Below are 24,869 nucleotides of genomic sequence, written 5' to 3' on the forward strand. Positions count from 1 at the left end.
ACAGTTAACAAAATATCCAACTATAAAGAGCTTAAACAATAAGGAACTTAAATTAGTTTGTTCAGCAGCTCAACAATGTCAAGAACATTCTTTTTGTTTCCTCTCTCCTTCCCTCCCTTTCTTTCTTTTTCCCCCCTACTCCCCAAGACTAAGTGACCCTCTATCATGGGCATTCTTTCCACCTTTCCACTCTACCATCTTCCTGTTGACTTTTAGTCTCAGGCTTAACACTCCATCACCTTTCCCCTCCTCCCCTCCAGGTGGCAAAATAGCTGCCACAGCTCCAGGCATCGCAACTCATACAATAGCATCCAAAGGCATTCAAAAAAGGACTTTATCTTCTCAACTCTCTTTTCATGAAGGAGAAAAACCTTTCTCAGAAGCCCTTGCACCCAGAAAAATTTCCCTCAAATTTCACTGGCCAGGAAAGTTCTTAAAACTTCCCAGGAGTAAAATTTTCAAGTACTTACTATCAGTTCCATTCCTCAATGTCACCAGATCTCCTCCTAGCCTCACCTCTCATTTTGTTTTTCATTGCAGCGGCATCCGCAGAGTATTACTAAGTGCTAGGCACTCTGCTAAGCACTCTACAAACATTATCTATTTATCCCTTAGAACAACTCTGTGAACTAAGCATGATTATCGCCATTTGGGGTTAAGAAAACCAAGGCCCAGAAAGGTTAAGCAATTTGCCTAAGGATGCACAGCTAGAGAGGTAGATTCAGGATTCAAATCTAGAATGTCCAAAGCCCAAGCTTCTAGCCCCTCTTGATCCTTCTCACTCCTGTCTCCTCTTGACATTCTTTGCCCCTTAATGGTTCCTTTTTTTTTTTTTTACACAGAAGCCTCCCTGTCTAACTGACCCTTTCCCTCTGCTGAGCAACACCTTCAGATCTTCCCTATAACTAAAGAAAAATGAGAGCCATTTCCTTTCACGCTGTTGTCTCCTCAATCTATCAAACTTCGCAAAATCGCCTCTTCACACTTAACTGATTCCACTTCCTCAGCACACATTTACTCTTTGCTTAATCTTGCATCCTCTCCACCTCCCCACTGACACGCTCTGCCCAAGGTTTTCAGCAATAGCCAATCGAATGGCTTCCCCCATGTTCCCTCCTCCTAGATGTGATTAATTAGTAGGGCAGCCAGGAAGCAGCCCAGGGCTCCAGTCTATATGGAACTCTAAAACATCACTGGAAAGGTAACAAGATGAAGAAAATTGTGTTTACCAGAACTCCTCTTAGGGATAGTACTGTGTGCAGTTGTAAAGTAAACTTTGATAAGTTACTGGGTAAGACAGTGAGATCTCCCCAAGAGGCATGCTTGAGTAACAACAAATGCTTTCCAACTGCCCTCCTCTGAGGGTTGATCTCTTTAACTGCAGGGCTTTTGTCTTCCTTAATAGGAAATGCAATCCTGCAGCTGGAGTTAATTGCTTGGGTCAGTAGAGCAGAGGCCTTTGCCCCATGTCAGGCTCAGGATCTCCTCCAAATTAATGCCAAGAAAATACTTAAAGAATAGCAGTTTGAAGGGTGCAAAATTATTAGCCTACTCTATGGACCCATATTTCTCAGTCTAGATCTATCTGTTGCACATAATATGACTAATACACTTCCTTCGCTCCTCCATGGTCTGGTCTGCCTTCTTCCGGGCACCAGCATTCCACTGGTTTGTTCTTACTCCCTCTCCCTCACTCCCTGTACCCCCTCTCCCGTAGGGAGATCATGCAGTGCATACAGCTAACAACCAGGGCTTAGAATTAAGCAGACCTAGGATTAAGTTCTAGTTTGGCTATTTCCCACATGTGTGACCTCAGGCAAGTTACTGAACCTTTCCAGGCTTCAATTTCCTTCTCTGTCAAAATAAAATCTACCTTGGGACACCTGGGTGGCTCAGTGGGTTAAGCATCTGCCTTTGGCTCAGGTCATGATCCCACGACTCTGGGATCCAGCTTCATCTCCCTCTCCCACTCCCCATGTTCATGCACACATGCTCTCTGTCAAATAAATAAATAAAATCTTTTAAAAAAAATATCTACCTCATGCAGCCATTTTGAGCATTGAGATAATACAAGTAATCCTCTTGACACAGGGCCTAGAACAGCAGGGTGCAATAAAAGGGAGGTTTTGGTGATGACAGATGATGACAGTAGTGATAATAGTGAAATCTACCCAATTCTCAGCAACAGTAATCACCAACATTTACAGAGAGCTGCTATGTACCAGACATTCTAAGTACTACACATGCAATAAATCACTTAATTATCACAGTAACTCTATGAACTAGACATATTATTACATATTATTATGTCCATTTTATATATAAAGAAACCGAGGTGGGGATGCCTGGGTGGCTCAGTGGTTGAGTGTCTGCCTTTGGCTCAGGTTGTGATCCCAAGGTCCTGGGATCGAGTCCCACATCAGGCTCCCCATAGGGAGACTGCTTCTCCCTCTGCCTAGGTCTCTGCCTCTCTCTGTGTGTCTCTCATGAATAAATAAAATCTTTATTAAAAAAGAAAAAAGAAACAGAGGTGCAGAGAGGAGAAGTGGCCTGACCAAAGATACATACAAGCCAGCAGGGAACAGAAAGAGAATTTGAACTCAGGTCCACTAGCCTCAGGAACTCAATAGAATTTTAGGAGACACCTAAGCCCAGGGCTCAAGGAATCATAGTGGTGTGTATGTGTCTGTGTGTGTCTGCACAGGACTATGCATGTATAACGTGTGTGTGTGTGTGTGTGTGTGTGTGAGAGAGAGAGAGAGAGAGAGAGAGAGAGACTCGGAATTATGTGTGAGGCTATACACATGTGTTAGGCTGTGTATATGTGCTCATGCTCATACTGTATAGGGTAGAGAGAAAGAAATTTATATTCTGGGTCACAATTTGCATTCTCTTTGCATTGGGGCATATAGCTTTTGGTTACAAAAACTCTTGCTTGTATGCTTTCCTTAGAACTCTTCTCCTTTTCCTTTCCTTTTTTTTTTTTTTTAAAGATTTTATTTATTTATTCATCACACACACACACGAGGCAGAGACACAGGCAGAAGGAGAAGCAGGCTCCAAACAGGGAGCCCGACATGGGACTTGATCCTGGGTCTCCAGGATCACACCCTGGGCCGGAGGCATCGCTAAACCTCTGAGCCACCTGGGCTGCCCTCTTCTCCTTTTTCTAAAGCATGATCCCCACTTGTGGTTCAGGGAATGATGAAAAAGCCCCCATTGGCAAAGTGGAGCCTGCCTCTTAAGGGCATATAAAAAGAACTACAAAACTCACTTAAACCTTTCCTACTGATAAATTATAGGGAGATTTCCTCAGTAAAGAAGACAAATGAATTATACAGTATTTCATTCCAATGTACTCTCCTCCTTCGCTCTATATATTTCTACGACATTACAGGAAGAAGAATAGCTCTGTAAGAGGTAGGCTCTAGTCAGCCTGCCAGTGTCCCTCTCCACCACCCCCAGACTTGATGTCTTCCTCACAATGGCTTCACAGCTTTTTCCCCCTTCCCCACCAAGATGTGGAAATGACCAGCTCTGTCTCTCATCGACAAAACCCACCTGCTGTGTCTCTATCTCTTTCCCTCCTCTGTGTATCACCTTAGATTTTCCCCTTCCCTCCTGTTTCTAACTCTATCCTCCTCCCCATTTCTTCCTTCTTCCTCCCATCCTCACTCATAAAATTAAGGAGCAGGAGTGGTTAACAGGCAGGGAATTGGTATCAGACTCAGCCCTGCCATTTACTATCTATATGACCTTGAACAAGTATTTAACCCCTGAGAATCTCAGGTTCTGCATCTGAAAAATGAGGGTTATGGCAAGGATTCAATACAATATGTACGTAAGGAACTTAGAACAGTGCCTGACACACAGTAAACACTAAATACATATTAGAAGGGCCTATGAAATTCATGATGAATCACAAAGGGGAGAAGAAAAATGTTTTCCCCATTGAATGGTTATACATCTGTTAAGAATAGGTTTATCTCTGATCTTAGCTCTGATTCTTGATCTCTGGTTAAGAATGAATTAGTTCATTAGTTCAGGGTTCAAATGTGAGCTCTATGATATACTGGCTTCACGACCATGGAAGAGACTAAAACTCTCCAGACACCAGTTTCCTCAGCTGTGAAATGATGACAGTAATATTCCCCACCTCACAGGGAGGTATAAGGAATTAGTTTAAAGTCCTTAGTTCAGAGTCTGGAGTATAGCAAGTGCTCAGTAAGTGGCGATTATTAAGAGTTGGCAATTGTTAAGAGTTGCAGTATCCCCCTAGCTCTGCAGCCAATGACCTCCCCTTGCCTATTTGCAACCCTCTTCTCTATTTGGCCTTTAACCCTTTTCACTCCCCATTCACACACAAAAGTAGGGAAGTTCATAAGAGCATCTATTCAATGCTGTATCTGCCATTTGTTGCTGTCTAACAAAACATCCCAAATCTGAGTGCCTAAAACAACCACAACCATTTATTTTGCTCACAAATCTGAAATTTGGATAGGGCTTGGCAGAAATGATTATTCTCTGCTCCAAGCAGCATTAGGTAAGACAGCTCTACTGGGAGCTGGACGATCTATTTTCAAGATGGCTCTTTCATAGGCAAGCTCATTGGTGCTGGTTTTAAGTAGGGAATTCAGCCAAACCTATGGGCTGAAGAGATTGGTTCCCCTGCACAGGCTCCTTGAGCTTCCTCACAATATGGTCCCCACATCCCAAAAGTGCACATCCTAAGAGAACAAGGAGGAGGAGCATAGCATTTTTGTGAACTAGCCTGAGACGTCATAAAACACCATTTCCATGATATTCTATTGATCAAGGTTGGAGGGGAAGTGGCATGGACTCTTGATGGGGGAGTAGCAAGGCTCTAAAACATGTGGGATCAGAGATAGTGTTGTGGCCACTTTTGGAAAATACAATCTGCCATACTTAGGTACTTTATACATCACACCCCACCCCCAGCTTCCACACTTCAAGGAAAACTTTCTAACCTTAGTTATCTTCCTTTCAGCAGATTAGAGCTAAAGAAAGCCAAGCCAAGGACCCCATATTAAGACATTGAACTAATTTCATCTCCACTTTGAACTTATTTGGATTTTCTGTGTGAATCTGCTGGCTTGGGCAGCGTTGACTATTTTCTTCATGTGGTCATTCACAGGAGGTGGTTCTGAGAGAGGTGGGGGGGGGGGGGCAGCACCACAGAATACCACAAATACTGTGGTCAAATTCAACCACTCATTCAAAACTGTAAAAATTCCTTAGGCAATAAGTTTCTATGTGATGCAATAGGAGCCCACCCTTTCAAGGACAGCTGATTGGCTTAGGTTTAATCACCTGACCTAAAGGCAGCCATCCCAAGTCCTAGGACATAAAGATAAGCTGAACCAAACAGATCCTGTCTCACAGGAATGCGAACAAATTAAAAGGAGGCATCTGTTCATGGGAATGGAAGGTGAAAGTTCATAAGGCAGAGTAAGTATGGAGCCACCTTAAAAAGTCTTGTATCAGCTGATATATTGGTAAGCAGAAACTGAATTACGATAAGGTAGGTGTATGGAAAGGAAAGTAGAACAGTCTCAAAGTAAAGATAGAGACCACTGAATTAGTAAAGAAAAGAGATCATTAGAGATTTTTTTTTTATTTTAATTTTTTTTTTAATTTTTTATACTTTATTTAAATTCAATTTGCCAACACACAGTCTAACACCCAGAACTATTTTAGATTCTGGTGACTTTCCATTCTAGTTCCAGGGACTTTATGATTAAGTCCCTTTCATTCCCAGAGTAGGAATGCCAAATCATATATGATAATTTTATTTTATTTTTTGAGGAACCTCCATACTGTTTTCCAGAGTAGCTATACCATTTTACATTTCCATCAACAACACACAAGGGTTTCTTTTTCTCCACATCCTTATCAACATCTGGTATCTTTTGTCTTTCTGATAGTAGCCATCCTGACAGGTGTGAGGTGAAATGTCACTGTGGTTTTGTTTTGCTTTTCCCTGGTGATTAGTGATGATGAGAATATTTTAATATTCTGGATGGCCATTTATATGTTTTCTTTGGAGAAATGTCTATCGAAGTCCTTTGCCCATCTTTCAATCAGGGTTTTTTGGTTTTGGTTTGAGGTTTTTGTTTTGTTTTGTTTGCTATGAATAAAGAAAATGTGAGATAGATAGATAGATATAGATATAGTATAGAGAGAGTATTATTCAGCCTTTTAAAGGAAGGAAATCTTGCTATATGCAAGAACATGGAGAACCCATAGGACATTATGCTAAGTGAAAGAAGCCAGTCACAGAAGGACAAATACTGCATGATGTCACTTATATGAAGTATGAACATAGTCAAACTAATAGAAACAAAAAGTCGAATGGTAGTTGCCATGGCCTGGGGGAGTGGGAAAGAAATTAGGAGTTGCTGCTGTTTACTGAGGATAAAGTTTCAGTTATGCAAGATAAGAACAAGCTCAAGAAATCTGCTGTACACTATTCCTACCGTGAATGATACCGTAGTGTGCACATAAGAACTTATGAGAGTATCTCTCATGTTAAGTGTTCTTATCACAATTTTGTTAAAGTCTCTTTTATTTACACTGGCCTGTGTTCACTCCCAGTTCTCCCACTGCCTTATCTCACTAAAACATGTAGAATGTATTCACCCATTTCAGAGATATGGAAACTGAGGCTCAGAGAGGTAGCCAACTTACCCAAGGTGGCACAACCTTTGAGCAACAGGGGGGCCTGGAGTGTGAGCATCTGGGATGGCAAGTCCTTTCTTTCAAGTATTTTTGAAAGGTCATCTCTCTCGGACCTGGCCCTTTCATTAACCCTACCCTCTCTGAAACCTGTTCCTTGGAGGCTGCTATGAAGATATTTCTGCAATAACCCTGCCCTTGAAAGATGAGTTTTGCCTTGAGATTCCATCTTCCTGATGGAATTCTTTGATTCTATCCCTTCCTCGAGCTAATTGCCAAGACTGGGGAAATCTCACCAGCTCCTCAGTTCAGCCAGCAGGACCCCCATCCTTAACAATGCAACTTTCTGACAAAGTATGATAGATGGCCTCAGACAAAACTTTCCTAGCAGGGGATTAAAAAGGAAAAATAATTAAAAGCACAATGGAAGGAAGGGGGGAGAGATTTCTTTTCATTGATTTCTTTGCCAATGAGAAGTCTTTAAAAATCACTTTTTAGCTATAGCCCTTAGATGCGTGAGCTGTTATGCTGAGAGGGAGAGAGAGAAAAATCAAACTCTGAACCAGATCAAACTGTGATCTTTCATTCTCCTGAACAGATGGCCATCTTGGTAAAGAGCAAATTAGAAATCCAAACAAAAGAAAGAGGGAATGTCTGGGGTAGGCTCGGCTTTGGGCAAAATTGTGAGTTGGCAAAGTCTGACCTTAGAACCATGCGGTGCCCCCATTCTCCCTGTGATACCCGCCAGAGACAGAATCTGCCTTGAGCTAGGTGAGAAGAGGACGAATTTGGCTTTGCCTTCCCTTTCTACTTCCTGTAGACCTCCTGTCACTGGTTCCACCCACTATAGGTGTGACCTGTCCCTTCAGTGTTCTCTGATGCTAGTAACAGACCCCCAGGAGGGGATGCTAGTTAAGCCAGCTGTTGATTAGTTCATAATAAAATCTAAACTGTAGCTACCCCCTCCCCACCAATCTCAAAGGATATTTGAGATTTGAAACAGGGAGCTCTTCAAGGCACACTCTCTGATGAAGGAATAGTAGGCAGTGTATTGACTGAGGAATGCAGTGGATGCTGCCAAGATCCCCCTTCAGAAACGAAGGATGTAACAGCTCAACTCCTGAAGTGCTCTTAGGAGAGCCCTTTGCAATCAGCCCCTTTCAGGGATTGCCTCAGCTGGAGAGAGCTACCTCATCTAAGGTCATGCCCAAGGTCATGCTGCCTTTCCCAGGCAACCTGCACCAAATTACTAATTAATAGAGGGTATACAGGCCCAGACTTCTTGCTGAGACAACCTCAGAGACAAATTGGGAAGATCACCCCCTCTTCAGAACTCTCCCTTAGGTTGTCTGAGGTTTCTGTTGAATTACAGCTCGATTTCCTACTCTTTTCAATCCTGCTTCCTTCTCTCCCATAAGTATTGATCCCAAGAGCTCTCCCTAACAAACCCCCTGCATGCCGAGACCCATCTTGAAGTCTGCTTGCCTAAGGAATCTAACCCATGACAGTGCAGTAGAAGGACCTTTCTGGCAGAGCCAATATGTTGCCTAACTCCAGGGTACCACATTTCCAATTGTACTGTTTGGAAATGGTATTCCCTAGAGTTCAGCGATCCTAAAACGTGCTTCCTGTCAGTGCCTCAAATCACACTGTCCAATGATAAGCATGAATTCATGTGCACCCAGCTAGTCACTTGACCAGCCTCTATGACTGGCTCTTCCAAGTACCTGAGTCTTTCACTGTGGCCTGTTTTTGCCACTCTGTAGTGTGCTTTCTCTGGACCACTAACTCACCTGCTAAGCTGTTTCCTCACACCCTGACACTTCTCCCACATCTAGCCTTCCTCAAAATGCGTACTCTCTGTTTTTGCCACTATGTGGTACTGGGCAAATATTTACCCTTCCGAGCCTCCACTTCCTCACTTATACTGTGGCACAGACTGCCAGTTGGCCCCCAATTTCCATATTCCCTTCTTCCCCTCCCTGAGCATATGGCCACCCATCTAGATGCTTCCCAGCCTGCCTTGCAGCTAATGACATGCAACCACATTCTGACCAATGAAATGTAAGTAGGAGAAACTGCATAGTATGTGGAAGCTCTATATTGCACCCCTAAAAGCAAGCTGTTTTCCCTCCACATCCCCTTTCTTTTTTCTTATGGCTAAGAAATTACAAGTGGAACAGTTACCTTGAATCCAATAATGGAAGCCAGCTTCAAATCACCAAACTCCACCAGTACATAAGGGAGAATAAACTTCTATCATGTTTAAACCACTCTATATGGGGGCCTCTTGGATACAGCATTTGAGCATGTAACATAACCAATACACGTGAAACGAGGTAATGACCCTTACCTCACAGACTACCTAACGTCTGGCCACCCTCGATGAGTTTTCCTCATCCTGTTTTTGTTGAATCTCACCTCTAGAATGAGGAATTTAAAAAGACGGGGTCTTTTTAAATTTGATCTTAGGGTGCCTGGGTGGCACAATCGGTTAAGCATCCAACTCGGTTTCAGTTCAAGGTGTGATCTCAGGGTCTTGAGATTGAGCCCCACGTTGGGCTCCGCGCTCATCATGGAGTCAGTTTAGAACTCTCTCTTCCTCTCCCTCTGCCCCTCCCCCCCGCCTCTCTCTCTCTCTCAAATAAATAAATAAATCTTAAAAAGACTGATCTCAAGAAATAGAGATCATCACAAGCAAAGATCCCGAGTTCAGGGCCCAGATAAACTGGAGTTCACACTATACAAACTAATCCAGAGCCAACTCACTTAACCATTCCATGCTTTGTTTCTTTCACTGTAAAATGAGGATAAGAATTATAGTTAAATCACTGGGTTGTTGTGAAAGTCAAATGAGAAAGCATATGTAACATGCTTACATAAATGTATGCTATATCATAGATGCAAAAAACAGACTCTCAATCAAGGACAGCTATTATTACCAGAGAGGCCACTCTGTCCAAGGAATATGAGCAAATGCTCTGGAACCAGGCAATCTGGATCTGAATCCAAGCTCCCCCACTTGCAATATTTATAAACTTCGCTGGGGTACTAAATCTTTCTGGATCATAATCCCTCTATGAACTAGGGATTGTAATAGTATCTACCTCATAGGTTCATCACAAGGATGAAATGAATTGATAATTTTAAAGTCCCAGTAGAGTGCCTAGCAGGTGGTAATTATTCAAAAATTCTACCTATTGGTTATCATTATCAAGACTTCCTCCAGGGCTGATATATTAGGACTCTCCTCACAAAACTGAAAGGCAGCAAAAGTCCTAACCAAGCACACTCCAATGCTCTATGAAAATGAGATTTGCCCTTGCTGACCTGCTCTTAGCTGAAATTCTCATTATTAGAACCACATCTTCAAATTGTGGTGTGTTTTCATAAAAATCCTAGCCCCAAACCAAAATATATTAACAGAAAATGAGACTACTTGGCCTGTTTTATAATTCAGCAGAAATATACTAGTCATTTATCCATTTAAACATTTTCTAAGAAGCTATAAGCACAGTTCAAGACTCTTAAGGTATAAAAACATAATAGAAATCAGTTTCCCTGGACCACTAGCTCAAATTGTAAAGAAAAGGGAAAATGGAAGACACTGTTCATTGCCTCAGCAATATCTACTCCCCTTTTTGATAATGACACCAAATTTCATTTGGAAAAATAAAGCGCTAACTTCAGGCAATGGGTTGTCATTGGTCTACACTGATTATGACCATCTTGTTCCCTCTTCCCAGCCTCTCTTGCAGCTAAGGATGGTTAGTTAGGTGACCCAGGTACAGGAAACAAATGGGAATGAAATCTACTAATGGAGCAGTTCTGAGAAAGCATTTGCTTTCTACAAATGGAAGCAAAATCTACTGACAGAAGTAATAGTGTGGTGCCTTTGCCTTTTCAACCTCTCCCATCTTCTTCCTATCTTGAACACATATGTGATGTCTGAAACTAAAGCAGCTATCACATGGTTTTAAGATAACGAGCATAAAAAAAAAAGATAATGAGCATAAAGGAAAGGCTGAAGGAAGAACAGATACACTGGCCCTGGCATTCCCAAGCCACTCCCTGAACCAACACCAGTAACCACTTACTTCCTAACCTCTTATTATACACTACTGCAGGTGAGTTCCACCTGCAGCTAAATATATTCTTATTTATACAGGTCCTTCCACAGAATATGGAGCTATAGCAGGCAGGTCCAGATAGCAGTTTCCAGGACATGGGGATATGTTCTTGTATCTAAGTCATGGGGATGATATGAAGGATGTGAAGAGGGTACTAAAACTAAACCATTCAAACTTCATTATTTTACCTGTAATTATCATCTAATTCAACCCAGTCCTTGGTGAATTTCCCAAGCACAGATATAAGTAGCTTACTAATAATACTAAGGGGGCACAATTCACCCAACAGCATACAGAATATGTAGTCTCCTGCCCTCAATAGCGCTGCTCAGTTTGGGCAGCCACCTTTCCCAGCCCACAGCATCTTTCCTTTCCTAACATTTCTCTTCTAGCACATAGCAATTCTGTCTCAAAGGCTTCCTGTGCCTTTTTGACTCTGCAATCACCCAGCAGTTGGTAAGACCTATTAATATTTCAGTTCATTTTTCAATTGCAGGGCCATTATACTCATTGAACACAGACCATCTATTCATCTGCCACAAACACACCCAAGTGTCTCAAAATGCCCTTCTGGTTACAAATGAGATAGTTAACAAATACCCTTCAGGACCTCAGAGAGCACCCTTCCTATGACATTCCAGGTCAATGCAAGGTCAATTTTTCCAGGACTTCTTCCACAATCCAAGGCATGACATTGTCTTTTCTTGGCATTATTAACCAGGAAAAACAAAAACAAAACACTGGGTGGAGTAAGACAGCCATTTCTTTAAACCAAAATGTGGCAATCCGCCTCATGATGACCCTCATTATGGGTAATAATAAATGCAGCTAAAATATATGGAGTACATACTTTGTTTCAGGAATGGGGATAAATGTTTTAAATCCATTATTTAATTTTATTATTTCATTGAGATCCATATAGCTAGAGTGACCATATATTCTGGTTTACACAGGTCCACCCTGATATACACTTGCTATTCTAGCCTTATTATTAACAGCACCCATTTCACCCACAAAAGAATGATACTTTACAGTTATAAAATAAATTAAGTCGCAGGGATGTCATGTATAGCCTGGGGAATATAGTCAATAATATTGTATTAACTTTATAAGGTGACAGATGGTAACTAGACTCATCATGGTGGTCAGTCCACAGCGTATAGCAAATGTCAAATCACTATGTTGTACACATGAAACTGATTCCTCAATAAAAGCAGCTTTTTAGACAGTAAATTATATGGCAATCTTAAGTATGGTCAGACCACCTGGGTTAAAGTCTAGTACTCTATTAAGAGCCATGTACTACTTGCCTCAGTTTCATCACATAAAATGAGACTAATAATAGAAGTATCTCTCACTATCTAAATTATTTTCATCCAAATTCAAGAACATGGGGTGCCTGGGTGGCTCAGTTAAGTGTCTGCCTTTGGCTCAGGTCATGGTCCTGGGATTGTTGCCCTGCATCGGGTTCCCTGCTCCATGGGGAGCATGCTTCTTCCTCTCCCTCTGCCTGCAGCTTCCCCACGTGTGCTCTCACTCTCTTTGTCAAATAAATAAATAAAAATCTTTTAAAAATTTAATTTAATTTAAAAATCCAAATTCAAGAGCATACAACATAGTAAAATATATCAGTAGGAATTATAGGATTGTGTGTGTGTGTGTGTGTGTGTGTGTGTTTGGGAAACATATATTTAAGGTACATATAAGCTTAGTAGATCATTGACATTTAGTAAGTGTTCCACAGTGTGGTAGCTGTTTACTCCTGTTTCTCCATCTGTAAAATGGCAATAACATCTTATGTTTCTGGCACATATCTGGCATTTGGTGAATGGTTCATATTATTATCTTAATCTTGGTCAATAGCTTCCTCTGAGATGGAAGGCATAAAGTGATCTAGAGATACACAGAATCATTAAGGGTTTGCTTAACAGGCCTCTTCCATCCTGCCATCTTCCTTTGGAAGGAAGCATCAATTCTGGCACATGACATCTGTCCTATGTAAGCAGTGCAGGGCCAGAATGTGAGATGACTCAAAGCCCACCTGCCACAGGCTGATGGATGGCAAGCCAGTGAACTGCTGAGACTGGCTCAAACTCCCATCTGCCACATGCCAGGAAAGAAGCTAGGGCTTCTAGCACAATCATTGATGTCTGTCCAGGTATCTGATATTTTAGTTAAATTTAGACTGGCAATCAATAGAGACCTCTCGGGAGGCCTCATTTTCACAGGTTCTTACTCACCTCACCAGCGTGTCATTTTGCAGTGGTGAAACCTGCATTCAGGGCTGCTGCCTCTGTTCTTAAGCAATTGTCTGAAGTTCCCCAGTCCTATCTCCACTTTCCTCCATATCTTAAATCACTTCATCTTGCAACAAGGAAACCATGTGACTGATGGCCACTCTCCTCTAGGTAAATTTACAGATTATCAAATCGCACAATCATGGAAAATCTACATAGAGCCAGATTGCTTTCAAAGTCTCTAGTCTGATGCACTCAATTTACAGATCAAGAAACTGAGATTCAACTAAGAGAAGAGACTTGCCCAATGTAATATACAAATTATTTTAGCATTAGAAATAGGTTGGGGGCAGGACACTGGAGTCAGATTGCCTGGCTTCAGATTTTATCTCCACCGTATTCAAGTTACTTATCTCTCTGTGACTCAGTTTTCTCAGCTATAAGATGAGACTAATCATAGCACCTACCTCCTTTATTGTGGTGAAGATTAAATGAGACATAAATCCCTTAGTACAGCTTCCTCGGGCTTAAAATTAGCATTAGATCACATTGCTTTTTATTATTTTTAATATTGATGGAGCTGGTACAGGATTCCACATCTCTTAGTAGGAAAAACTGAACTTGTCAGATTTTGGGTGCATCTTCATAAAAAGGAATTTTTTTAAGGTTTTAGATTTTTTAATGTTTTTCCTTTATAGTATTTAATGTTCCCAAGGTTAATAAACTTGACTAGTATTTCTTAAACTGCATTCCTCAAATGACTAGTCTTCTTCAAAGCTAGGAATTCCTTGAAATCCCTAGTTTGGTGGTCAGACAAGTTTAAGAAATACTGGACCTTTGGCTTCCTCCTCCCCTGCAGATTAAGAATGCACACGAACATATTAAAGATCTAGGAAGTCCTGCAGGAAAGAGGTTCCAATGTTGTTATTTAAGCTGTTACTTCCCAAATATACTTGACCATAAAATCCTTTTGAATATCCCCACTGACACCGGTTATCACACAAACACAAATTGAGAAATTTTGAATTAGATCAAAGCTTCTTGTCTCCCACTCAAAATCAGAAGCCAAGCCACATCACCTGACATTCCACAGCTTCCTAACCTGAACAAAATCTTCCTAGCAAATAACCTATACTTGACACCTACTCCTGAGTCCAAGACTCCCACAAGGCATAAAGTCGCAGCAATCATGTTTGTAGAACTTTGCCACCCCACCCTTAACCACAGCTGATTGGCCCAGAGGTGGACATCTGACTGAGGATGAACCAATAAGACCCTCTCCATATAGAGTCTAGTGCAAGGAGGTGTCCCGGCCCTTAGGTTAAAGACTCCTTTACAGACCAAACTCCTACTGCTAGAGATCCAGCTGCTATTCTACTGATAGTTTCTTTCCCGACTCTCCTCATATAGTGGTAGGGATAATGAGTAGCATCTCCAGCCCACATTCTATTCTTCCTTCTCCACAATTAACTGAGTTTTGTTGGCCCTGACTGGCCCTACATAGGTCACTGACTCATCCTGAACCAATCACAAGGGATGTGGGCTTCTGATTGGCTGGGCCTGAATCACATGACCATTTCTGGAGCTAAGATTGACAAAATTCATCTGATACTCACAGGTGGGAGAATATGGGAGGAGTAGTTTCCCACAGGAAAACTAAGGTTCTGTGACCAAAAGAGGAGGGACTAGATGGTGAGCAGATAAAATAAAGATGTTCACGATACCCAGGGCCACATTATGAGTTTTATGGATTTCAGGCACTTTTAACTTTAGAATCCCTTCCTCCATAAAAATATATAGATTTATATTTTATGACTATCTCGGTATAAAGACAAATAAATGCTGGCTAGATTATATTCATGGTTTTTTTTTCTGATTTTAAAAAGAAATTAAAATATTTTGGCGCATCTGGGTGGTTCAGTAGGTTAAGGGTCTGCCATTGGCTCTGGTCAAGATCTCAGGGTCCTGGGATCAAGCCCCACATTGGGCTTTCTGCTCAGCAGAGAGTCTGCTTCTCCCCTCCATTCTCCCTTTGTGCTCTTGCTCTCTCTCTCTCTCTCTCTCTCTCAAATAAATAAATGAAATCTTTTTAAAAGAGAAATTAAAACATTTGTGTAGACTCTACACACTGCACCTACTGTGCCAATGGATTAATGAGCCCTGACTGCACCTGCTCTCAGATGAAACCCTTTTCAGCAGAAACTTGTGCCCACTGATGAGCAAGTATTCTTATGCCTGCCTTCCACACCACCCTCCAAGCTCAACCTGAGAGCTCCTGAGTAGAGGCAGCCAATTTTCCTGAAGAACCAACCTGGAGAAAAGAGAAGCCAAGAAAATTATGGGCTTCTTAATCAGTATAATCTCCCTGCTAAAAGGCTTATCTGCCAGAGCACCTTAATCTGCTTCCAAAGTTCACATTCATTAAGTGCCCAGTCTTGGAAAGGTGCTGATAGGCTCCTTCACAAATCTCTCACTTGCCATAACTGACATTATATTCATGGCTATTATTTTTAGGATTATGTGAAGTCAGTGACCTTCTACTTTCTTCCACCACAGTTTGAAGAAAGATGAACTAAGAGAATATTTTCATGGAGAGGAAACCAAAGAACAGAACAAGGTAAAAAGAAGCCCTAAGTACTTTGGAACCAGAAGTCCTGAAAGGGACTTTCTGAGGTTAATTGGAGTATTTCTTGTCCCTAACTAATTTACCCTAAAGAATTCTGAGCAGCATGATGTGGTGCATGCATTTCCATCTGTCATTCACTTTCTCAATGTTGGTGGGTTTTTGCCATACTTGTGTATCAACTATAGTATTATTAAATCTTTGTTTAAACCAACTCACTTTTCCCCCACATAACCTCATTCTAAACAATACCATGCAGGAGATCAAAAGTTTGATGAACCACTTATATTTTTCCTGATACATTTAATTAAATGTTAAGTATTCAAATAAAAACTATTCGTAGATGTACCTCCTAAAACCTTCATGAATACCCCCAATGACATGCACACTGTGGGTAGGATACCTGCCACTAATTAGCTGTGTGCCTTTAGCAAGTCACTTACCCTTTCTGATCTTCAGTGTCTGGGCCCAGCTGACCTCTAGAGGTCTATGATTCTGCAGTTCCAGAGAGGGAGTTAGGCAGTTGAATTCTGTGTGATTGTGTTCCACTTTCCACCCTCCCCTTAACCTTACTATCTTATAATTTTCTGAATAGTAATTTTTAAATGAGGAAAAGCCTATATAAGCTTTAAAAATAAAATACATCTTATTTATAAAAAATATATATATTCTAAATCCACTGGATTTTTTTTCCCTTCAGATGTCTGTCCATCAAGTGCCTTCAAAATTTCAGAGGTTTTGTACATGCTTTTCTCTCTGGAAACAATCCTCTTCCTATAAGCTTTTGTATCTACTCATCCCTCATATCTCAGCTCAAATGTTCCTTGCTCAGGGGAGCCTTTCCAACCTATTACCATCATTTCCACTATAAGTCACATTCCTCCTATTAAATGCCTCCATATTATTGTTTCTCCAGATATAACTTTATTTAAATTTGGGGGGTCATTTCATTAATGTCTGACCTCCTCTCTAGACTATACATTTCATGAGGGTAGGAAGAGTGTTTGATTTCCTTGCCACTGTGTTTCCAGAAATTTCTTTAAAAAAAAAAAAAAGATTGTATTTATTTATTCATGAAAGACACACACACACACACAGAGAGAGAGAGAGAGAGAGAGAGAGGCAGAGACACAGGCAGGAGGAGAAATAGGCTCCATGCAGGGAGCCCAACGTGAGACTTGATCCCGGGTCTCCAGGATCAGGCCGTGGGCTAAAGGCGGTGCTAAACTGCTGAGCCACCCCAGCTGCCCTATTTCCAGAAATTCCTATAGCGACTGGCACACAGTGGGTGCCCAGTTGAACAAATGACATTTCCAAGAGGAGGTGGTTTTGAAATTTCATAGCGACTAACATTTCTTTTGGTAACTTGTTCTAGGGTGCCTCAACCTCTTCAGTCACAAAATCATCCCTAATGTCTAGCCTAAGTTCCTCCTCACTCTTGGCAGAGAAAACATTTTACAAATGGAGTTATACCTGAATGCAGTAATCTTTTGAGGACCAAGGAGACAAATTACAAGCTACTTCTCTGATGGAGCCCTGGGAATTTCCTCCCACTCCCCAGCCAAAGCAAAATCCAAATGTTCTTGATGTGTGTTAATTGCAAATGAAGTCTACTGTTACCTGGTTCAACGCAATTATCTACAAAGCTGGTCAGAAATGTTCAGATGGAGGTGGTTTAAGAACAAAGACGAAGGGAGAACATTATTTGAGCAGCAAGTAGGCAAGCAAAATCCATCATGGTTAATTATTTGCTCTTAATTGTCAGGAAATGAAGGATGGATGGAAGAGGGTTTAAATGGAATAATACTAAAAGTGTTCTTCTACCCAAATGCTGTAGCCAAATTTGCAAGTGAGACTTTTCATAATCCACGGGTTGTTAATTATCTAAACACGGGTCCCTTGGAGCTGCCTGAGTGAAGATTAATTAGTTTTTGAAATAATAGCTAAATTGATGCGGGAAAGGCGTTCAGACTCCAAAATAATGGCTGAAAATTAGCCATCCTATTTCTTCATTTCTCTTTGCTGGGTTCCTGGAGGACATTTATCTCTGTTGCTTTTGCAGAGAGTGCTCATTAATCAAACAGGCAGATGGGCCTTCCCAAATTTGTGACGTGGGATGAAAAAGCAGCCTCACAAAGTGCACAGGAAAAGAAAAGCTGATGATTTTCTGTACAGACTTCCTTCCAAACTCAGTCATGGCTAGACACTTCCTTGTCAATATAAGCAAGACAAGGCATAAACTTCAAAACTCAATTCTTTTCTCCTGGACTAGAAAATGGGTCTGTGGGCAGAAGAAGGTTTTCATGGTCCCAAATGTCCAATCCGAAGACTGAACTTCTAACTCAGAGAAGGACTTAGTTTCATATAGTCTTTTTTTTTAATCTATATAATTAAAATTAAGAGGTTTTTTTCCTATTTACTTACCACATTATATGAAAAAAAAAAAAAGCAGAGCAGGTTTTCACTAAATTTGGGAAGTATGTTTAGGTTGATCAACTAAAAAACAGAAATTAGTTAGATGTGCCTGGGTGGTGCAGTCAGTTGAGCATCTGACCTCAGGGTGGCGAGATCAAGCCCCGTGTTGGGCTCCGAACTCAGCATGGAGTCTGCTTAAGTTTCACTCTCTCCCCCTCTCTCTGCCCTTTCCCCCACCACACATTCTCTCTCTTTCTCTAAATAAATAAATCTTTTTTAAAAATTGAGATTATGTGAGGTTGATGAATTTAGACATAAGCAGTTGTCTGACTTTAGGTTCCCCCAAAATCAGATGGTGGACCTGGATGCAGGTAGTTTAAATGAGAGATGAACCCAGGAAGCACAAGTGAGGAAGTGTGAAATGTGAGCCAGAGAAGGGTAAGAGCTAACAAAGCATGCTGATGAACTGAATACCACCATGGGCAACAAGGACTCATTCTCTTTAGAAGTCTCATGAGGGGTGCCAGGGTGGCTCAGTTGGTTAAGTGTCTGACTTTGGCTCAGGTCGTGATCTCAAGGTCCTGGGATTGAGCCCCATGTGTGGCTTCCCACTCAGTGGGGAGTCTGCTTCTCCCTCTCCCTCTGCCATTCCCCCTGCTCATGTGCTCTCTCTCTCAAATAAGTAAATAAAATCTTTAATAGAAAAAAAGAGGGACACCTGTGTGGGTCAGCGGTTGAGTGCCTGCCTTTGGCCCAGGGCATGATCCTGGAGTCCCAGGATCGAGTCCCACATCAGGCTCCCTGCATGGAGCCAGCTTCTCTCTCTGCCTCTCTCTGTGTGTCTCTCATGAATAAATAAATAAAATCTTTTAAAAAAAAAAAAGTCATATGAAAAATCATGTGAAACACAGCTCTACATGGTCTCTCTGGAGGATGAGGAGGATGGACTATTCAATGATTATCATGCCCCAGTATACTGTTGAGGGTTTCACCTACGGCATTAAGATCTAACACCATTTTCCCTGGTACCAAGGAAACCCAAGGGCAGAAGATGGAGATGCAGGTGGAAACTGTCCATTGCTGCATATGAGTCCAGATGGATTGAGGGGGATAAGTAGTGGGGCATCAGGAGTCATTGCAGTAGCCTTGCCCCAGAGTAGGTGACACTGGAGTGCAAGAAGTTAGTGACTATCCAAATATGCTATATTACAAAACTGTGGACAGAGAAAACATACAGTGGTTTCAAAGATGAGCCCCTAAATGAAAGTCTTAAGTGTAGATACTACAAAACACAGCATTATAGCTTCCCACAGGGGCAACTCTACATACTTTAGTGTACTTTAGAGAAGATGCAGAGAGGTTTATTTATGTACAAATGCTGAGAGATTCCAACAACCAAGTCTAGGGGGAAATAGTTGATACAAAGTTTGTGTTGATATCCAAAGAAATATCCCCCGTCCTTACTCATTTTCTTCCAAAACCACTGGGGTTTCATGTCTTTTCCCTTCTGCCCTGGAACTCAGACTGAACCAACTTTATTTACCCAGCTTATTAGCAAGATCTAGTATTGTCTTGGGTTTGGTTCTCCCAGAAAAAGCCAGAAGGACAATTATTCAAGGAATCTGAGAAGTGATCCCAGGAAAGTTGGTGTCACTGGTTGAGTTCCCCAGAAAGTGGACTTGGTGAAGGAGTTAGCATGTAGGATGTTTATTAAAGAATGCCCTTAAAATCAACACCTATAAAAGTAAGGGGAAAGAATCAGGGATGGAAAGCAGGGGGAGATGAGCCAGCATGCAGGCCCAGCCATACCTGACCCGACATTACAGAGAGCTCTGAAACTCAAATGACCCTGTAAGTAGTTCAAAACTTGGCTAGGATTGCTAAGCCTTATAACCATACACACACAAGTTGTTAGGTGTGGGCTTCCCCGAGAATGAGATTTGTCTTTGGGCAAGGCATTTGTCTGCAGCTAGATGATCCCTAGAGGGCTGACAGTTGAAAATCATCTGCCGACAGCACTCCCAGCATCTGGGGCAACAAGTCATTCAATGAAGGGACATCTGCATGTTGTATCCCACTGTACAGTAGGGGGTGGAGTAAGTGAGACAATGAAAGGAAGGAAGTTAATAAACAGTATGTTATTGGAGAGGTTACCACTGAGCAATCAGATTATCCCACCTAGGGTGGCAAGGGAGCTCAGGTATTTCTCTACCAACCCATGTCAGTCATGGGTTGAGAGCTAATCCTGTGGACTATTAACGTCCTGGACACAGACTCATGGGGTTCCAGTTACCAGAGAGAGCCATCAAGCAGAGTCACTATGAAGCCCCCTAGGAGCCTTGAGCTGAGTATGTATAAAGTGGTGCCACAGGTATATGAGCAGGCACCAAGATTATCTGCCAAAGTACCAAATTGCTAACCAAGAGCAATCCAAAGAGGGTTTTTCTATCACAAAAAACAGCTCTGACTCCTCTTCTCAACTGCCCAATTATCACAGAATCATCCTTTTGCCAAACTGCAATTGGAGTGATCTCCTTAAAGTAAAAAATCAAATATGTCACTCCCTCTGCTTAAAAGCCCATCCTGCCTCCTTCTCTGTTACAAGAAAAAGTCCAAATTTCTCATTCTGGCTTAAAAGGTCCACCTCTAAAGCATGACCTTACCTCACTTTATCTTCCACGACCTCCCCAGTTAAACTACACTTATTTATGTCCCTCAAATTCATCATGTTCTCTTCCTTTCAGGCCTTTGCATGTGGTGTTTCCCTTGCTTTTAATATTCTTCTTCATTTTTCTCCACTCCTGTAGCTCAGGTCTGAGCTTCAGGTCTCAGTCTGGTGGTGCTTCCTCCAGGAAGCCTTCCTTCCACCACAAAGTGGGTAGATGCTCCCTCCTTACCATCCCCTAGCATGCTGAACTTCTCCATTGGTAGTGTTTTATATACTGCTTTGTATTTTTTGGTTGATGGATCTGTCTCCCTCACTAGGCTAAGCTTTGTAAGGGTGGAGACCATGATTTGCTCACCAATATGCTGTCAGTACCCAGCACAAACGCATGGGACAAGGCAGTTACTCAATAAATTGTGGGGGAATAAATGTGGAGACAAATTTACCCCAAATCCACAATGTATGATGCTCTATATCTTTTCCAATGTGGTCCAGCTCCAACAACAAATTTTTGTTTGTTTGTTTGTTTGTTTTAATTTTTTTGAGAGAGCATGAGGAGGGAGAAGAGTAGAGGGAGGGTTAGAGAAAGAGAATCTTAAGCAGGCTTCACACTCAGCATGGAGCATGACATGGGGCTTGATCTCACAACCCTGAGATAATGACTTGAGCCAAAATCAAGAGGTGGACACTTAACTGAGAAACCCAGGGCACTCCCCAGTAATCACTTTGAAGCAATACAGACAACCTCTTCACCAAGGAAATCTTTGCTGTCTTATCTACTCTTTTGTCGATGGGATGATGACTTTTCATGCCTCAGTGTTGTGAGAAAACTGACATTTAGCATCAGAAGAAGAAGGACTCAATGATTCAAGTAAGGAAAGGCTTTTAAAACTTCCAATAATGAAGTGTGGTGTGCGAAGGAATAGAAGTTCCTGCAAACAAGAATGGTTTGGTTAATCAACAGGAGAAATATGGATTTAATGAGGACTCTTCTGTGGCTGAGGTACAGACCTAATCTTTTACAACTGCCCTCAGTAAGAAAAAAGCAGATGATAAATCAGAAATCCAGAATCATTTCCAAGCTGCAAATATCCAGTCCCCACACTAATTGAGCTCCAGAAATGACACTGGAGTTTTGGAATCTAAATACATCTAGATGTCGGGCAGCCCAGGTGGCTCAGCGGTTTAGCGCCACCTTCAGCCCAGGGTGTGATCCTGGAGACCTGGGATCGAGTCCCATGTCAGGCTCCCTGCAAGGAGCCTCCTTCTCCCTCTGCCTGTGTCTCTGCCTCTTTCTCTCTCTCCATGTCTCTCATGAATGAATAAATAAAATCAAAAATAAATAAATAAATAAATAAATAAATAAATAAATAAATAAATCTAGATGTCCAAGCATTCAATAATCCCCAGGGAAGGTTCCTGGCCTGAGCTTGAGTCCTGGCCTCCCGAGTCACCCTCTTGCTCTCCGAACAGCATGAGCTTCACCAACTGCTCCACCTTCTCTTCCAACTACCGGTCCCTGGGCTCCATGCAGTCGCCCAGTCACCAGGACCGGCCAATCAGCAGCAGCGCGGCCAGCGTCTATGCAGGCATGGGGAGCTCGGGCTCTGGATCTCTGGATCTCTGTATCCCACTCCACCAGCTTCCGGGGCAGCTGGGGGTCCAGGGGCCCAGCCGCGGGATGGCCGGGGGTCTGGCGAGCATAGAGCACATCCAGGGCGAGAAGGAGACTATGCAAGACCTGAATGACCACCTGGCCTCCTACCTGGAGAAGGTGAGGAGCCTGGAGGCTGATAATCAGAGAGTAGAGATGAAAATCCGGGAACACCTGGAGAAGAAGGGACCCTAGGTCAAAGACTGGGGGCATTACTTCAAGACCATCAAGGACCTGAGGGCTCAGATCTTTGCAAGTGCTGTGGACAATGCCTGCATCGTTCTGCAGATTGGCAATGCCCGGCTTGCTGCTGACGACTTCTAAGTCAAGTATGAGACGGAGCTGGCCATGCGCCCCAGTCTGTGGAGAGTGACATCCATGGGCTCTGCAAGGTCATTGATGATACCAATGTCACTTGGCTGCAGCTAGAGACAGAGATTGAGGCTCTCAAGGAGGAGCTGCTCTTCATGAAGAAGAACCATGAGGAGGAAGTAAAGGGTCTACAAAACCAAATTGCCAACTCTGGGTTGACAGTGGAGTTGGATATGCCCCCAAATCTCAGGACCTGAGCAAGATCATGGCAGATACCCAGGTCCAGTATGACAAGCTGGCTCAGAAGAACTAGGAGGAGCTGGACAATTACTGGTCCCAGAAGATCAAGGAGAACACCACAGTGGTCACCACACAGACCCCTGAGATAGGAGAAGCTGAGATTACCCTCATGGAGCTGAGATGTACTGCCCAGTCCTTGGAGATCAGCCTGGACTCAATGAGAAACCTGAAGGCCAGCTTGGAGAACAGGCTGAGGGAGGTCAAGACCCACTACACAATGCAGATGGAGCAGCTCAACAGGGTCCTGATGCACTTGGAGTCAGAGCTGTCCCAAATCCAGGCAGAGGGGCAGCATCAGGCCCAGGAGTATGAGGCCCTGCTGAATGTCAAGGTCAAGCTAGAGGCTGAGATTGCCACCTACCATCGCCTATTGGAAGACAGGGAGGACTTCAGTGTTACTGATGCCCTGGACAACAGCAACTCCTTGCAGACCATCCAGAAGACCACCACCCACAAGATTGTGGACAGCAAGGTGGTGTCTGACACCAATGACACCAAAATTCTGAAGTGTTGAGGCACCAAAACAGGCCAATAAAATGTTCAGAGGTCAAATAATCATCATCACCATTATCATCATCATCATCATCATCATCATCATCATCATCATCCCCAGGGAAGCTAATCGAGTTAGCTGGGGCCCCCCAGAAATGGCCTGAAAGAAATTGGACAGAACCTAAAGGAAATCCATCTGTAGGCCAGAAATGGAACTGAAACTGGAAAATAAGGAATTGGTACTACAATTCTGACAATGGATGCTTCTTCTTCCAATAGATAATAAACTCCATGAAGACAGGAATTCTATCCATCCTCTTATAGATGCCCATCCTTTTATAGAGTCTAGCATAGCACCAGATATGTAGCAAATCTTCATCACATATTTGTTGAAAGAGGGAATGAATAAATAATGAAATGCTCTAACACTTTCTCTTAAAATCTTGCAACATCATATTGCTGACAATTTCTCCAGTTGTATGTCTCTCCATTCTCCACAATGCAAATGAGTCTCTAGCCAAGGCAAAAATGTGGAGGAGCTGAAGCTCTCATCCATTGATGGTAGAAATATAAATTTGTACAAGTGCTTTGAAAAACTATTTGGTGATGTCCACTAACATTGAATGCATACTACATGACAACCTAAAAATCCCATTCCTAGGTATATGTTCAGTAGAAATATGCACATATATTCACTAAAAGACATACATTAAAGGTTCATAGCATCACTATTCATAATGGCCCCAAACTGGAAACTCTTGAGATGCCCATCAATGCTAGAATGGATAGAATGAATAAATATGTTGGGGTATGATCACACAATGGAGTGTGGTAATGAGAATGAAGAAACTATAGACAGCAATGTGGATGAATATGGTAAATACAGTGCTGAGTGAAATAAACCAGACACAAGGATACTAGTGTATGATTCAATCTATATAAAATTCAAAAACAAGCAAAATAATGTATTCGGTTAGAATACAGGAAGTAGATAACCTTGGGGATGATAGTGATCAAAAGGGGTTATGGTGGATATTGACAAGCGCTTGCAATAATCCATCTCTTGATCTAGGTTCTGGTTACATAGATAAGTTCAGATCACAAACATTCATTGCACTGCATGTTCTTATGATTTGTGATTTTGCTATATGTAGGTTATATTTAAATTTTTAATTTTAATTAAAAATAATTCAAATAAATAAACAAACAAACAATTCTAGCCAATGACTTGCAAACCCAAATACCTGTGTATTTAATGTATGTGAGAGACATGGGTCATAGGGCCAGCTATGAGGATAGTAAGGAAATGGTAAGGACTAAGTGAATAGGGAGTCAAGCCCCTCTA

The 24,869-nt window shown here is 42.1% G+C and overlaps 1 pseudogene; it reads left to right on the forward strand.

The window, feature by feature from the left end:
- The first annotated feature begins 22,240 nt into the window (after positions 1-22,240).
- Positions 22,241-23,546, forward strand: LOC121475326 (annotated as a pseudogene).
- The last annotated feature ends 1,323 nt before the right edge of the window (positions 23,547-24,869 follow it).

This window comes from Vulpes lagopus, chromosome 14, assembly GCF_018345385.1.
Source record: "Vulpes lagopus strain Blue_001 chromosome 14, ASM1834538v1, whole genome shotgun sequence".
In the NCBI taxonomy this organism is placed as follows: Eukaryota; Metazoa; Chordata; class Mammalia; order Carnivora; family Canidae; genus Vulpes; species Vulpes lagopus.